Source organism: Saccopteryx leptura, chromosome 8 (genome assembly GCF_036850995.1).
Source record: "Saccopteryx leptura isolate mSacLep1 chromosome 8, mSacLep1_pri_phased_curated, whole genome shotgun sequence".
NCBI classification, from domain to species: Eukaryota; Metazoa; Chordata; class Mammalia; order Chiroptera; family Emballonuridae; genus Saccopteryx; species Saccopteryx leptura.
In genome coordinates this window covers 8129530-8143884 of record NC_089510.1, presented here as the reverse complement: position 1 = coordinate 8143884, position 14355 = coordinate 8129530, and the positions used below count along the sequence as shown (strand labels likewise).

Sequence of the window (14355 nt, the reverse complement as noted above, 5' to 3'; positions counted from 1 at the left end):
TGAAAGGAAGGGAGATAAGGATTTTATTCTTTCTATGGCCAAGTAATACTCCATTGCATATATCCATATGTACCACTTTTTTTATCCACTCGTCTATTGAAGGGTATTTGGGTTGCTCCTGTAGTTTGGTTATTATAAATAATGCTGCAGTGAACATAGGGGTGCATGTATGCTTTTCAATTAGTGTTTTGGATTTCTTCAGATAAATTCCTAGAAATGAAATCACTGGATCATGAGGCAGTTATATTTTTAACTTTTTTTTTTTTTTTTTTTTTTGTATTTTTCTGAAGTTAGAAACGGGGAGGCAGAGACAGACTCCCTCATGCACTGGACCAGGATCCACCTGGCATGCCCACCAGGGGGCGATGCTCTGCCCATCTGGGCCGTTGCTCCCTTGCAACCAAACCCATTCTAGCACCTGAGGCGGAGGCCATGGAGCCGTCCTCAGCGCCCGGGCCAACTTTGCTCCAATGGAGCCTTGGCTGCAGAAAGGGAAAAGAGAGACAAAGAGAAAGGAGAGGGGGAGGGGTGGAGAAGCAGATGGGCACTTTGTGTGCCCTGGCCGGAAATCGAACCCGGGACTTCCACACACCAGGCCGATGCTCTACCACTAAGCCAGCTGGCCAGGGCCTATTACTTTTTTATGGCAACTGTTTCCTACAGTAACTGCATCAGTCTGGATTCCCACCAACAATGCACACAGGTTCCCTTTTCTCCACACCCTCCTCAGCAGTTGTTGTTTGTGGATTTGTTAAGGATAGCCATTGTGATAGTTGTGAGGTAATAGTGTGGTGTTCATTTGCATATCTGTGACTAAGTGACGTTGAGCATCTTTTCATGTCTACTGGGCATCTGTATTCCTTTTTGGAAAAGTGTCTATTCAGATCCTTTGCCCATTTTTTAATTGAGCGGTTTGGGTTTTTGTTTGTTTGTTTGGTGTTGAGCTTTGTAAATTCTTTATAAGTTCCCTGAATTTCTTTCTGAAGGCAGAGAACTAGCGAAGAAAACCTGTGATAACTGCTGTTTGGGTTTTTTCTGTCTGGCCCGACTGGAGAAGCCTCTCTTGGGAAAGAGGTTATCAGAGAACTGGGTAGAATACGTTTCTGTTTGGGTTGCATTTCTCTCCCATAACCCCCCTCACCCCCCCCCAGCCCCGTCCATGAAGATGGCCCCCAGGAGCTCCCCGAGCACCTCAGTCCTTGTGCCCTTGTAGACAGGGCTCCCCATACACTGAATTAATACACAGTGCCTCGTAACACTGAATTAATAGCATTAAAATGACCCTTCACTCCCTCTAGTTACATTCTATTTAAGCTTTTGCTGAGAATCTGGAAGGAATGTTTTAGGGCGGCGGTTCTCAGGGGGTGGTCCTGGGACCAGCAGCATCAGCCTCGCTCTGGACTTGGTTAGAAATGCAAATGCTCTGGCTCCATCCCAGACCCACCGAATCAGAAATTGCAGGGGTGGGTTTAGGGGTCTGTGTGTTCACAAGCCTTCCGGATGGTTCCCAGCAGCTACATTTTGAGAATTGCTGGTTTAGGGGGAAAACTTCTTATAATGAAACAGCCCGTGGTGGGCTTCAGCCGGTTTGCACCAATTCGGCAGAACCAATACCTAATTTTTTGTTGAGTTCAGTGAACTGGTAGTTACAATGGCACTTGTCATCAGGGTTCTCTCTAAGGTGGGCGCCTGGGCAGCTGCCCAGTGTGGAAATCATAAATTTACATCCCTTGCTTTTTTTTTTTTTACGTTCATCTGCACAACCTCGTATTCTAAGCGCCTATCGTCATGGTCATTCCGTCCATGGGGGGAAAAACATTGCAAGTGAGGACGCCAATCAAGAAGCAATATGGAAATATCTTAAATAACAGTTTTATTGTTTTTTGTCAGGTATTATTTAATATTTTTTCATTAATATTTTAAAACTTTTTATAATCTAGTTTTGTGTACCTCTTTTATTGTTCTTATTTAAGTATTAAATACATAAAATAATAAACCACCTTTTGGAATATCTTTTTTCATACTTAAATGGTCATTAGGGCAGAGAACCAGTTTTTTAAATTATTTGAATTCCACCACTGAAAGCAGCTCGTATTTATTGAGGCTTTCCTCTGCGACAAGAGTATTATAAACATTTTATAAATACCAACTCATTTAAACCCTATTCCACCACCAAAAAACCTAAAAGGAGGATAGTCATGCTGTCTTCATTTTACAGGTGAAATACATAAAGGTACGTTAGTGACCCCAGGTCACCGAAGCTTGTAGGTCAGGAAGCCAGTGTGATTCAAACCCGGGCAGCTCAGCTCTCCAATCTGGACAGTTGCCCACAGAGCTGTGCTGCCTCATATCAGAGTCCCATCTCCAGCAGCCAAGTGATTTATAGTTAGTAATACGCAGGTTGGTGATGCAAATAGAATCGCACAATCAGTGACTCAGCTAGAAGCACGTGGGATAAGAACACGCTCTTTAGCTCTGCAGAGCTGACTTGGTTTTAAGCCAAAAATTTACATGTGATACCCAAACTTGGACGCTTGCTCTGGAAATATGACATATTTGTGGAGTCTGTGGTATCCAGTTTTTCGTTCACAGCTCTTTGGCAACCGACCTCCTGGTTCATGTTCTTTAGTCAATTTCTAACCAAGACTCCTGCGAGAATGAGACCCAGAAAGACGTCTGTGACATGTTACACTTCTTGTTTTCTCAGGAGTGTTACCCGGGTCTTTTTTTCCCCTGTCAGTTGAAAAAAAAAAACAAACAAAAAAAAACCTCTTAGGATTTTTTGCTTGTTTTAAGACTATTTATGAGGAGTATTCTACAACTGCTTTGTGCCAAAGCACTTCTCCTTGTTTCCTATTTACTGTCTTACTGTTGACTCTGCTTTCCAAATGACCAGAAACTTGAAAGGCCAGTTGTCACTAATTCTAGTTAATTCTAGTTCAATGTGTCCTATTTATTAATGTCTACAATTTCATTCATAGTTGGCGCATGAGGTACCAAAGGTTTCAGATATGTTGCTTCATTGTCATAAATTTTTTCTGAGGCAGGTGCCAAAACTGGCCCAGGTGACAATGCTGAGGATAAAGGGTGTTAAGTGACTCAGAGCCAGAATGCAAAATTGAATTGAGTTTAAACAGCAAGGCCCCTGCTCTTAAACCCTATATTTCTCAGACCCTGTTTACATTTACACGGTTGTCAAGTGTGAAGGGTCCCCAGCAAGTGAAAGATTCAAGTATGATCATTCCCTTTTCTAACCATACTCAATAATGCAACTGGTTTTCAACAAGTCACTTTCCTATTTGAATGCGGCCTTATTTAATTTTTATAAGAAACATTGCTGCGGTCCGGCCACAACAAGTCTATTCTGGGGTCTCGAATTGGAAAAGGTATGAAATTGAATAAATGATAGATAGAGACTTAAAGATATATATTCTACATATAGAAGGGTTCAGGGGGATGGCACGGTAAACATTCTCTACTGTTCCTCAGCCATAACATGGCTGCTCCCCAAGACACCTCTGTCTTTATTCAGGGAAAAAACGTGGTCCATTAGCAATTCAGTTGTTTCCAAGGCAACTCAAAGACAACCCCCACCATACCATTCAAATCTAACTTTACACCAATAAGAAACTAGCTTCCAGCCTTTTCTGGAGAACATGGCTGGGACAAGCAAAAATCAAGCATGGCTCTTTGTTAAGTAGGCAGATGAGGTGGGGGGTTAGGCCCAGCACCTCTGAACCCCAAGATATCCAGATTGTAAAAATACCCTGTTTATATTTCGGTCCTTAACAGACCCCCCCCTTCTGTATTTTTTAAAGCTTCAATTCGTGTGTTGTGATTCATACTTATCTGAATTCCCATGTTCTGATTTGGAGGCAGACTGGAAAAATATAAAATAAACAACAAAATTAAAATAGCCAATGCTAACAGATACTATAACAAGTGTCCTAATACAATGTTGTGATTAAAGCCTATTAGATTATCAAGCAAAGTCTTAACTAATACAACGGGATCTAAAATAAAATTCTTACAGTCTTAAATGTTCTTAAGATGTTAATATAATTTCACCAAGTCCGTGTTGACACCATCACCGCTTCACGTTATTTGTAAATGTAACCCAACCCCACTTCAGCCTGAGAACTGTCCCAAGGAGCAGGAGTCACACACATTCAGGAAAATTCCACAAGGCACTGGAGTTGTGATCACATTTCCACACTTTGCAGCTAGAGTCCAAGTCACAATGACCACTGCTTCTAGTTGACAATGATTCAGGTAGACTGGAAAAGCCACCTGCAGCACATATGAGATGGAGCTTCTGTTTTCTTTAAACTGGAGAGGTGGACCCAGGGTGCCTTTCCTTGGAGTTCTGCAACAGTGACGTGGTGAAGAGAATCATGGGATACACTATGCTGGGTGGCAGAGGTAAATTCGTCTAAATTAGAAGCAGGTCTCAGCCTAAAATAGGCATGGGGCATTGAGGCAAGAAGAATAAAGAAGACACTATATATTAAACAAAGCAGCAGAAAATAAGACTATTAACACCCACAACAGAGATCTTCGAGGGGTGAATAAAAACCTGAATATTCAGACAAAGCATAGTAAGTGGCTCTTGTGTCCATAAGAAATGAGAGCAGTTTACCTGCTACTTGGAAGAAATACTCTAGGCTTGTCCACAGAGACATGAGATGGAGCCGATGGCCCTGGGCACCTTTAGCCTTCAGTGGCAAGTCCCAGCAGGCTGGGCAAGGTCAGGTCACAGGTGGCTGGAGCAGGGCTGGAAGAGACTGAACCCTCCCTTAGAGGAGCGAGGGGGCAGCTTACCTTCCAGTGTCCCTTTATCTCACAGCAAAGGTAAGGCTTTGGTGGGGGCCAAGAAGCCTGGCAGGCTTTAGCTCAATGACCTTCCTTTCCACTCTTGAAGCAGGGCCCTGATGGAGTTCTATGAGGCCCCTTCAGGGTGTTGGAGCCTTTAAAGGCGTATGCCAAGAGCTGGTATTTTGCCTGATCTCTTTTGGGCTCTGTCTGCCTTTTCTGTTCCTCTTGGTCATTATAGATCTTAAAAGCCATGCTCAGAAGATCTCGCTGAGGGGTTTGAGGGTCCTCATCTGCCTATATAAACTTTTTCCATATATCTGGAGGTAATTGGAAAAAAACAAAACAGCATTATTAGCTGGATCAAATAAAAGAGGGTAGAAGTTTGCAGGAGAAAGAGGTTTGGTGTCTCCTGTAAGATTCCAGAGTCTCTCAGCTGCTGAATAACTCTGTACATCAGCATTCAAAAGAAATTTTTTAAAGTAAAAAGCATGATAAAAAAGATTTGCAGGAGTTCCAGGATATGACTCCCCCCCTTTTTTTTATTATTTACAATTAACTTTTTTATTTTTATTTTTTGTATTTTTCTGAAGCTGGAAACGGGGAGAGACAGTCAGAAAGACTCCTGCATGCGCCCGACCGGGATCCACCTGGCACGCCCACCAGGGGCGACGCTCTGCCCACCAGGGGGCGATGCTCTGCCCCTCTGGGGCATCGCTCTGCCACATCCAGAGCCACTCTAGCACCTGGTGCAGAGGCCAAGAAGCCATCCACAGCGCACGGGCCATCTTTGCTCCAATGGAGCCTTGGCTGCGGGAGGGGAAGAGAGACACAGAGAGGAAGGAAGGGGGGGTGGAGAAGCAAATGGGCGCTTCTCCTATGTGCCCTGGCCGGGAATCAAACCCGGGTCCCCCACACGCCAGGCCAACACTCTACCACTGAGCCAACCGGCCAGGGCCTACAATTAACTTTTAAGCATTTGTTGAGCACACTTTATAATACCTTGACTTCAAAGATTGTAAGAAATACTTGTCTTTATGTTAACTTCTAACAAAATATAGTAAATGCATTTTTAAGCAATATTCTTATACTTATCAAAACATTTTTACCCTATTAATTAACAGGCAATTTAAAGAGTATATTAAAGCTGGAAAATTCCAGTGTGACTTTTGTTATCTTCCTATATTAAGCAAATCCACCCTGTTTCAAGCTTTGTAGCCTTCAGCTTGCAGTTCTGAAGCTTGGAGCAGTTTGGCCAGATTAGCAAGTCTTTAGGATCCACATTCCATTTTATTTAAATTTAAATGAGTGTAATTTACTTATTCTAATTAAAATTAAAAATTTGTAAGGATGATATCATTTTATTTTTTCAATATTAGAGCCAGCATTTCCAATTTTTGCATGCAAGAACTTAACTTAGGCCTTAAAAAATTACATTTAGACAACATTAAACAAAGACTAAACAGAAACAAGAATTACACAAATCAAGAGTGAAACCCGGGATTTTAGAGATTAGAACATGGCCTGCTTGATCTTTATGCAGGGCTATTTTAATAGGAATGTAATAAGGATAAGAAACTAAACAGAACTCTCTCTCGAAAAATCTCAAGACGGCCGTATGAGATCTCTGTTTAGCCATATCCAAACATGTGTTCCCTTCGCCCTCTTTCCAGGCATGGAACAGAAAAGAAATAAAATGATAGTTTAGAGAAAGTTAGAGAATAACAAGAAAAATCTGTAATTTTTCCAAAATCTTAAGTCTTTTTATTTACTAAAGAAAATCAGATAATAATACAACTTTAAAAAACATCTGAGTCTTCTAAATATTCTTAAATTCTAATAGCCCGAAGCTGTGTAAGTAGCCAAGGAGAAGCTTGTTCAGCCGAGCCTCTAAGAATATTAAAAAGTGGTTTTAGTTCCCCAGTAGTTAATTTCAAGGAAGGTCTAAGCCAATTAATGTCTCCTAATAATTTCTGGAAATCGTTTAAAGTTTTCAAATGATCTGTTCTGATTTCTAATTTTTGTGGACAAATTTGTTGTCCCTCAATAATTTGTCCTAAATAAGAGAAAGGCAAATATTGTTGTACCTTTTCAGGAGCTATATAAAGTCCTGATTCTTTCAAAGAATGTTCTAGTTGTTGCAAAATAGTCAGCACAGTGTCTTTATCTGGATGAGCGATAAGAATATCATCCACATAATGAATTATGTGCACTTCAGGGTGTTGCCTTTGTCCTGGAGAGAGAGCTTGAGCAACATGTTTTTGGCACAAGGTAGGACTGTTAGTCATACCTAAGGCAAACTCTCCACTGGCATCGCTCTTAATTCGCTGGAAATTAAGCGAATGCAAACGCTTGCAGCTTAATTCGCTGGAAATTAAGCGAATGCAAATGCTTGCAATCATGAGGGCTTAAAGGAATAGTAAAAAAGCAATCCTTTAAGTCAATAATTACAAGGTGAAAATTCCATGGAATAGCAGAAGGAGAAGGGAGTCCTAGCTGGAGAGGGCTCATAATTTCCATAGTCTTATTTATTGCTCTCAAATCTTGTAATAGCCTCCAGTTTCCTGATTTCTTTTTAATAACAAATATAGCCGTATTCCATGGGCTATTAGAAGGTTCAATGTGCCCAAGCTGTAAGTGCTCTTGTACCAATTGAGCAGCTGCCCTAAGTTTCTCCTGAGAAAGGGGCCATTGGTCTACCCATACAGGATTATCTGATTTCCAAGTAATTGGGTCTGCATAATGCATTATTGGGGTAGCAGGAGTTACCAAGGCCCCTATGCTAAATTTTGATACCCTAATCCATGCCTTCTGGAATTGGGTGCGATTTCTATGCAGGTGAGAATTCTCCACTGTTATTTCCCTAGTCCTTTAGTGGGCAAAAAACCCTGATCAAGCATTTGAGCACTGACTAAACTATTAGGACTAACAAGCAACGCACCTATACTTTTCAAAACATCTCTACCCCACAAATTAACTGGCAATCCAGGGAGCACATAAGGCTGAAAAAGTCCAGAATGACCTTCTTAATCTTCCTGTTGTAAAAAACTAGAGCTTTGTTGAGGGGATTTACTCTGCCTTGTACCTTGTAATTCTGTGACTGCTGCATAAGTGGGCCAGGAAGGGGCCAGTGTAGCTTAGCAACAACAGATACATCAGCTCCAGTATCTAAAAGTCCTTTAAATTTACGCCCTTGTATTGTTAGTTCCATTTCAGGGCATTCCTGACCTATTTTTTGAATCCAATAGGCAGCATCAGTGGAGCCAAATCCTCGATTCTCTCAGGGTCCCTTTTGCAGTGTTTGGCCCTGTCTTAAAAGAGGTAAAAGGATTAATTGAGCAATTTTCATGACAGGGGAGATAGTGACTATATCAGAGTGTGAGCCATTACTTTAATTTCCTCTGTATAATCTGAATCTATTACTCCAGGGAGTACAAAAATTTCTCTCATAGTTAAACTACTTCTGCCTAACAAGTGTCCTACTGTGTTACTAGGAAGTGGCCCAAAAATTCCAGTGGGTATAGCTTGAGGTCCCATCTCTGGAGTTAATATGAATTGGGAGGTGGGACTGAGGTCCAGTCCTGCACTGCCTGTTGTTGCCTGGGACAGCTGGGCAATGTTTGGCCTGCTGGAATCAGTATTTGCTGAGGAAACACCGACATTGCCCCTATTGTTTGATGGGGCCGGAAAGGACCCCATTGTCTGTTTCCCTGAATTACATGCCCTTCAGTAGTATATTTAGACTTGTACTCATTCGCCCAATGTTTCCCTTTTTTACAGCGTGGGCAGAGGTCCGGAGTTTTAGGAGCTGGCTGCCCTGGAAGGGGAGGCTGAGACTGACATCAGGGTCAGTAGGGCAACTGTTAGCAAAATGTCCCACACCCCCGCACTGGAAACAAGGTCTATGAGCAGCAGTACTTTCCTGACCTTCCTTTTTTCATTTGTTTTGCCTTTTATCAAAATACCCTGGAATTCTTGCCTTAACGTCTGTGGTAAAAGCAAGACCTTGCATGTATGAAGATCCAACATCGGCACATATTCTGATACAATCCCCTATATCTCCCTTCTTGCGGTGAGGCCGATGTGCAGCCTGACAAGCTGACTGGCATTCTCATATGCTAACCCAGGGGTCAGGAACCTGTGGCTCGCGAGCCAGATGTGGCTCTTTTCACGGCTGCATCTGGCTTGCAGAAAAATCTTTAATAAAAATAATAATAACGTTAAAAATATGAAACATTCTCATGTATTACAATCCATTCATTTCCTACCGCTCATGTTCATGGTTGCGGGTGGCTGGAGCCAATCACAGCTGTCCTCCGGGACAACACCAAATTTTTATTGGATAATGTGTAACGTACACAGGTTGTTGTATGGCTCTCACAGAATTACATTTTACAATATGTGGTGTTCATGGCTCTCTCAGCCAAAAGTTTCCCGACCCCTGTGCTAACTGCTTTATTAAAGTATTTCCTACCTTTTTATCCTCTACTATTCTTTTGACTGTTTGAATTAGCCATGAAACAAATTCTTGATATTGCTCATGGGGACCTTGCCTAATATTGCTGAATTCCTCCATTTCTTCCCCTGCATCTCGAGCCTGATCCCAAGCTTGTTGGAGCCGGGATCTCCAAGGGTCCGAGACAAAGACCTTGGGAGCAGAGGGCGGCGGAGGCGCAGAGTTTAAAATGGCCACAGCCGCGGTGTTCTCATCTCCCGAGTTATCCTCAGACTCCAGTTGTTCTCATATTTACATTCCTCTGTTTCTACCTCATACTGATCAAATAACTTTTTCTCAAATAAAAACATTTGTACAAAGAGAAAAAGGTCCCTCACTTTTGAACCTATCTGTCCCATGGTTATTTACTCCCAAATTACTTTATTACTATACTCCCCCCACACACTCTACTTAAAGCTTCACTCTCTAAAAGCTTTATACTTACTTCGTGTGCTCACTTCTGGGGGGGTTCCATGACCTCTCCTCTCTCCCTTATTCGATGGCCACAGATATGGGCGCCAATTGTCGCGGTCTAGCCGCGACAAGTCTATTAGGGGGTCTCGAGTGGGAAAAGGTATGGAATTGAATAATTGATAGAGACTTAAAGATATATATACACACACACGCGCGCGCGCACACACACACACACACACACACACACACACACACACACACAGGTTCAGGAGGACGCCACGGCAGTCTCTACTGTTCCTTAGCCGTAACATGGCTGTTCCCCAAGATCCATCCGTCTTTATTCAGGGAAAAACGTGGTCCATTAGCAATTCAGTTGTTTCCAAGGCAACTCAAAGACAACCCCCACCATACCATTCAAATCTAACTTTACACCAATAAGAAACTAGCTTCCAGCCTCTTCCAGAGAACATGACTGGGACGAGTGAGAATCAGGTGTAGCTCTTTGTTAACTAGGCAGGTGAGGTGGGGGGTTGGGCCCAACACCGCTGTCCTCGAGATATCCAGATTGTAAAAATACCCTGTTTATATTTCGGTCCCCAACAAAACATGTCAAAAACAACAATCATTTTATAGGAAAAGAGTCTAAGGTTGATGAGCCGTGTCATCTGCCAAGACCTCACAGTTGGGCAAAAGAACTTGGGGTCAATCAGAGCTCCTGAACAGGATTCCTCATTCACCTCGACTTTCAGCACGGTTTGTCATTTCAATCACCTCTCACTGGAGTTCTCTAATATTTTCCTTTAAATCACTCTGCTCTCCTTTTCACTGACTTCTCCTGCACAAAGTATCAGTGAGTTCGCAGGCTGGCTGTGTTTCTAGTGAACATGACCATGAATAGAGAGCCCCGTGCCTTCTCCGTCGCCTACGGGAACTTACCTCTGCCTTCCTCTCTGTCATTGACATCGACATCATCCTGTCCGGTGTTCACATGCTTTCTGCTCCTCATCTTTGACACGACAACCAGGCCACTTCCCACCTACCCCCAAAGCAGAACACTTAACACCAGCAGACCAAACTGAAGAATTTACAGATCATGTCTCACCTGACAAGCATGACAAAACATGAATTCTAAGACTCACTCGGATGCATGTTAACACATAAGCCTACGCCCAGCTATCTGAGCCCGGGTTGTTGTTACATAGATTTTAAAATAAGGGACAATTGTTACCAGTTTCCAGTGCCCATAATTATCATACCTCTTGATCAGTTAATGAAGCAACAAGTCATCCGCTTGTAGTGATTCCAACCGCAGTGAAGCCGACCTAAAATCCGTGCCACCCCTTCTAAGTTACAGCCTACGAGGGCAGTGAGTGCTAAGTGCCTGCAGAGAACAGTGCAGAGAGAGGAGGGAGGGAGACATCAGTCAGTCACCATCAGCCCTGCTCCGCTAGAACCCCTCTCGGCAGGTCACACTGCAGCCCCTGAGGCACTGACACCTCCTGAACCCTTCGCATGCTGACCTCTCACCCTTCAGTCATTCAGAACACCACATACGGGCACCGTCTAGGATGCTTGGAGACAGCTTGAAGCCAATGAGCGATCTTTTTACAAATCCACAGACTCCAGATTATGGGAACTAGAAAACCTACTTAAGAGCCGATTGCAGAGCCTAGCCTCAAGGTGACAAGTGACAGCACTGAGGGTAAAGAAAGAGGTTAGAGAGACAAAGGCATTGGGCACCGGAACTTTCCACAGTGTAGACAGGGAATAAACGGGGAATGGCGGATATATCTTACACTTCTGGTTGGTGGCTTCCGGGAATCCTGGGAAAACCAGGTCTGAAGCGGATAAAAGTGAGAACCCCCACAGGTGTGGCCTGAGAGAAGGCCAGGATGGAAGCCACGTGATGATGACTAAGTAGCCACAGTTTAGACCAGGGGTCCCCAAACTATGGCCCGCGGGCCGCATGCGGCCCCCTGAGGCCATTTATCTGGCCCCGCCACACTTCCAGAAGGGGCATCTCTTTCATTGGTGGTCAGTGAAAGGGGCATAGTTCCCATTGAAATACTGGTCAGTTTGTTGATTTAAACTTATTTGTTCTTTATTTTAAATATTGTATTTGTTCCTGTTTTGTTTTTTTACTTTAAAATAAGATATGTGCAGTGTGCATAGGGATTTGTTCATAGGTGTTTTTTTTTATAGTCTAGCCCTCCAACAGTCTGAGGGACAGTGAACTGGCCCCCTGTGTAAAAAGTTTGGGGACCCCTGGTTTAGACATCGATGTCGGGGGGTAGCCCTGCTGACCTCAGCTTGATACTGTGGTCACTGTGAGTGCTGCATGTTGCTTTTGTAACAACTACTGGCTGTGTCCCAGGCTGCGATTGGTGAATATTTGCAGAAATCATCGTGATGTGTTAAGCACGGGCAGTAGAAACACGGCAGAGGTCTGGGCACACCCCCAGTCCCTTTGCATTTACATATGTAATGCATTTTCAGGTACATTGCAGAACCACCTTCAGATAAACTGCAGGGATTTCTTAGGGGTGGGGTGTCTTGGATTTTTTAGGACTTGTTTTACATACATCATAATTCACGAAAGATATGGAAGTTTTCCTTTTATTTCTTATGTTAAGTCACTGAATATGGTTGTAAATATAGATATTAGACATTTGTCTCTGGGAATAAGCTATAGATGCGTTAGAAAATAACAGAAGAACAAAGATTTGTGTTTTTCAGAGACCGCCGATCGATCGTCACAGAGGAGGGACTGTCGTCCCCACCCCTGTAGGGGCGTTACTCGGTGCCCTGGGAGAACTGGCCGGGACAGTGCCGTGGACAGTCTGCGGTGTTAGACCGGCCTCAGCGAGCTCTTTCTGCAAAGGACGGTGTAGTGAGTGTATTAGGCTTCGGGCACTAGAGGGTCTCATGTCACAAGTGCTTCCTGTAGAGAAAGCGTCACTATGGAGAAAGCAAACATGGACGAGTGTAAATGAGTGAGCATGGCAGTGTTCCAATAAAACCTTACTTATAATCACTGGAATTTCTATTTCATATCATTTTATTGTGATACAAAATATTATCCTTCTGATTTTATTTTATTTTTTTACCATTTAAAAATATAAAAATAGGCCCTGGCTGGCTGGCTCAGTGGTAGAGCATTGGCTTGCCGTGCAGGAGTCCCGGGTTCGATTCCCGGCCAGGGCACACAGGAGAAGCGCCCATCTGCTTCTCCACCCCTCCCCCTCTCCTTCCTCTCTGTCTCTCTCTTCTCCTCCCGCAGCTGAGGCTCCATTGGAGCAAAGTTGGCCCGGGCGCTGAGGATGGCTCTGTGGCCTCTGCCTCAGGTGCTAGAATGGCTCTGGATGCAACAGAGCAATGACCCAGATGGGCAGAGTATTACCCCCTGGTGGGCATGCCGGGTGGATCCCGGGCAGGCGTATGCGGGAAGTCTGTCTGACTGCCTTCCCGTTTCCAACTTCAGAAAAAAATACCAAAAAAATTTTAAAAAAATATAAAAATACACTCCTGGCTCACAGAGCACACAAAAGCAGCCAGGGCGCTGGATTTGTATATGATTTGCCTACCCCTGCTTCAGAGCTAGGCATCCCCACTATGACCTCTGTCCTGGGGACATGATCTGGACACTGCCATTCAGTGTCACATTAAATTGTGATATGGCATGTCCAATGAGAAAGGGAAAAGTTTGAGGGTTATTTTTCATTTCAAAATCCAGAATGAAATGTCCAAACATGCTATAAGAGAGTTCTCTCCAGTAGTCAAAAGCGACTCTAGCTGGACCACGGCGCTCCGTCTTTGCGCGGTATTCCGTGACAGTCTTGCGGGAATACCACAGAGCTGTATTCCAGCATCGCCAAGACTCTGGCATGGTGCCTGACCAGGTGGTGGCGCAGTGGATAGAGCGTCAGACTGGGATGCAGAGGACCCGGGTTCAAGACCCCAAGGTGACCAGCTTGAGCTCGGGCTCATCTGGTTTGAGCAAAAACTCACCAGCTTGAACCTAAGGCCGCTGGCCCCAGCAAGGGGTTACTCGGTCTGCTGAAGGCCCGCGGTCAAGGCACATATGAGAAAGCAATCAATGAACAACTAAGGTGTTGTAACACGCAATGAAAAACTGATGATTGATGCTTCTTATCTCTCTCCGTTCCTGTCTGTCTGTCCCTATCTATCCCTCTCTCTGACTCTCTCTCTGTCTCTGTAAAAAATAAATTAATAAATAAATAAATAAAATTTTTAAAAAAATTAAAAAAAAAAAAGACTCTGGCATGGTGCGTAAGGGATGACTAACTGGGCAGATAATTTAAAATTCTATAGTTCGCAATCCATGCCCTGTTCCTTCTTGTCGGAATCTTTTATTTAGGAACGGGAGGATTTACCTCTGAGCGTCATGAGAAAACTTAATCAAGTTCCAGTGCTCTATAAGAATCACTCGTTTTGCATGTGGGAAGAATGCCAAGCCCTGAAGGATGAGAGCACAGTGCAGGCACACCCTCAGGGACTTGGAAAGGGTGCGACAGGGGAGATTTCAGCAGTAGGATAAAGTCCTGGAGACAGCTTTGCTGAGATAAAATAAAGCCCTTTCGTGTGAAATTAAATTGATATGAACTTGGGGAACA

The 14355-nt window shown here is 43.6% G+C and overlaps 1 non-coding gene across 1 annotated transcript; it reads left to right on the top strand.

Annotated features, from left to right (window-relative positions):
* The first annotated feature begins 12849 nt into the window (after nucleotides 1-12849).
* On the top strand, nucleotides 12850-12925 carry TRNAG-GCC (transfer RNA glycine (anticodon GCC)). Its single transcript has one exon. It is a non-coding gene; the product is annotated as a tRNA-Gly (tRNA).
* Nucleotides 12926-14355: the final 1430 nt, after the last annotated feature.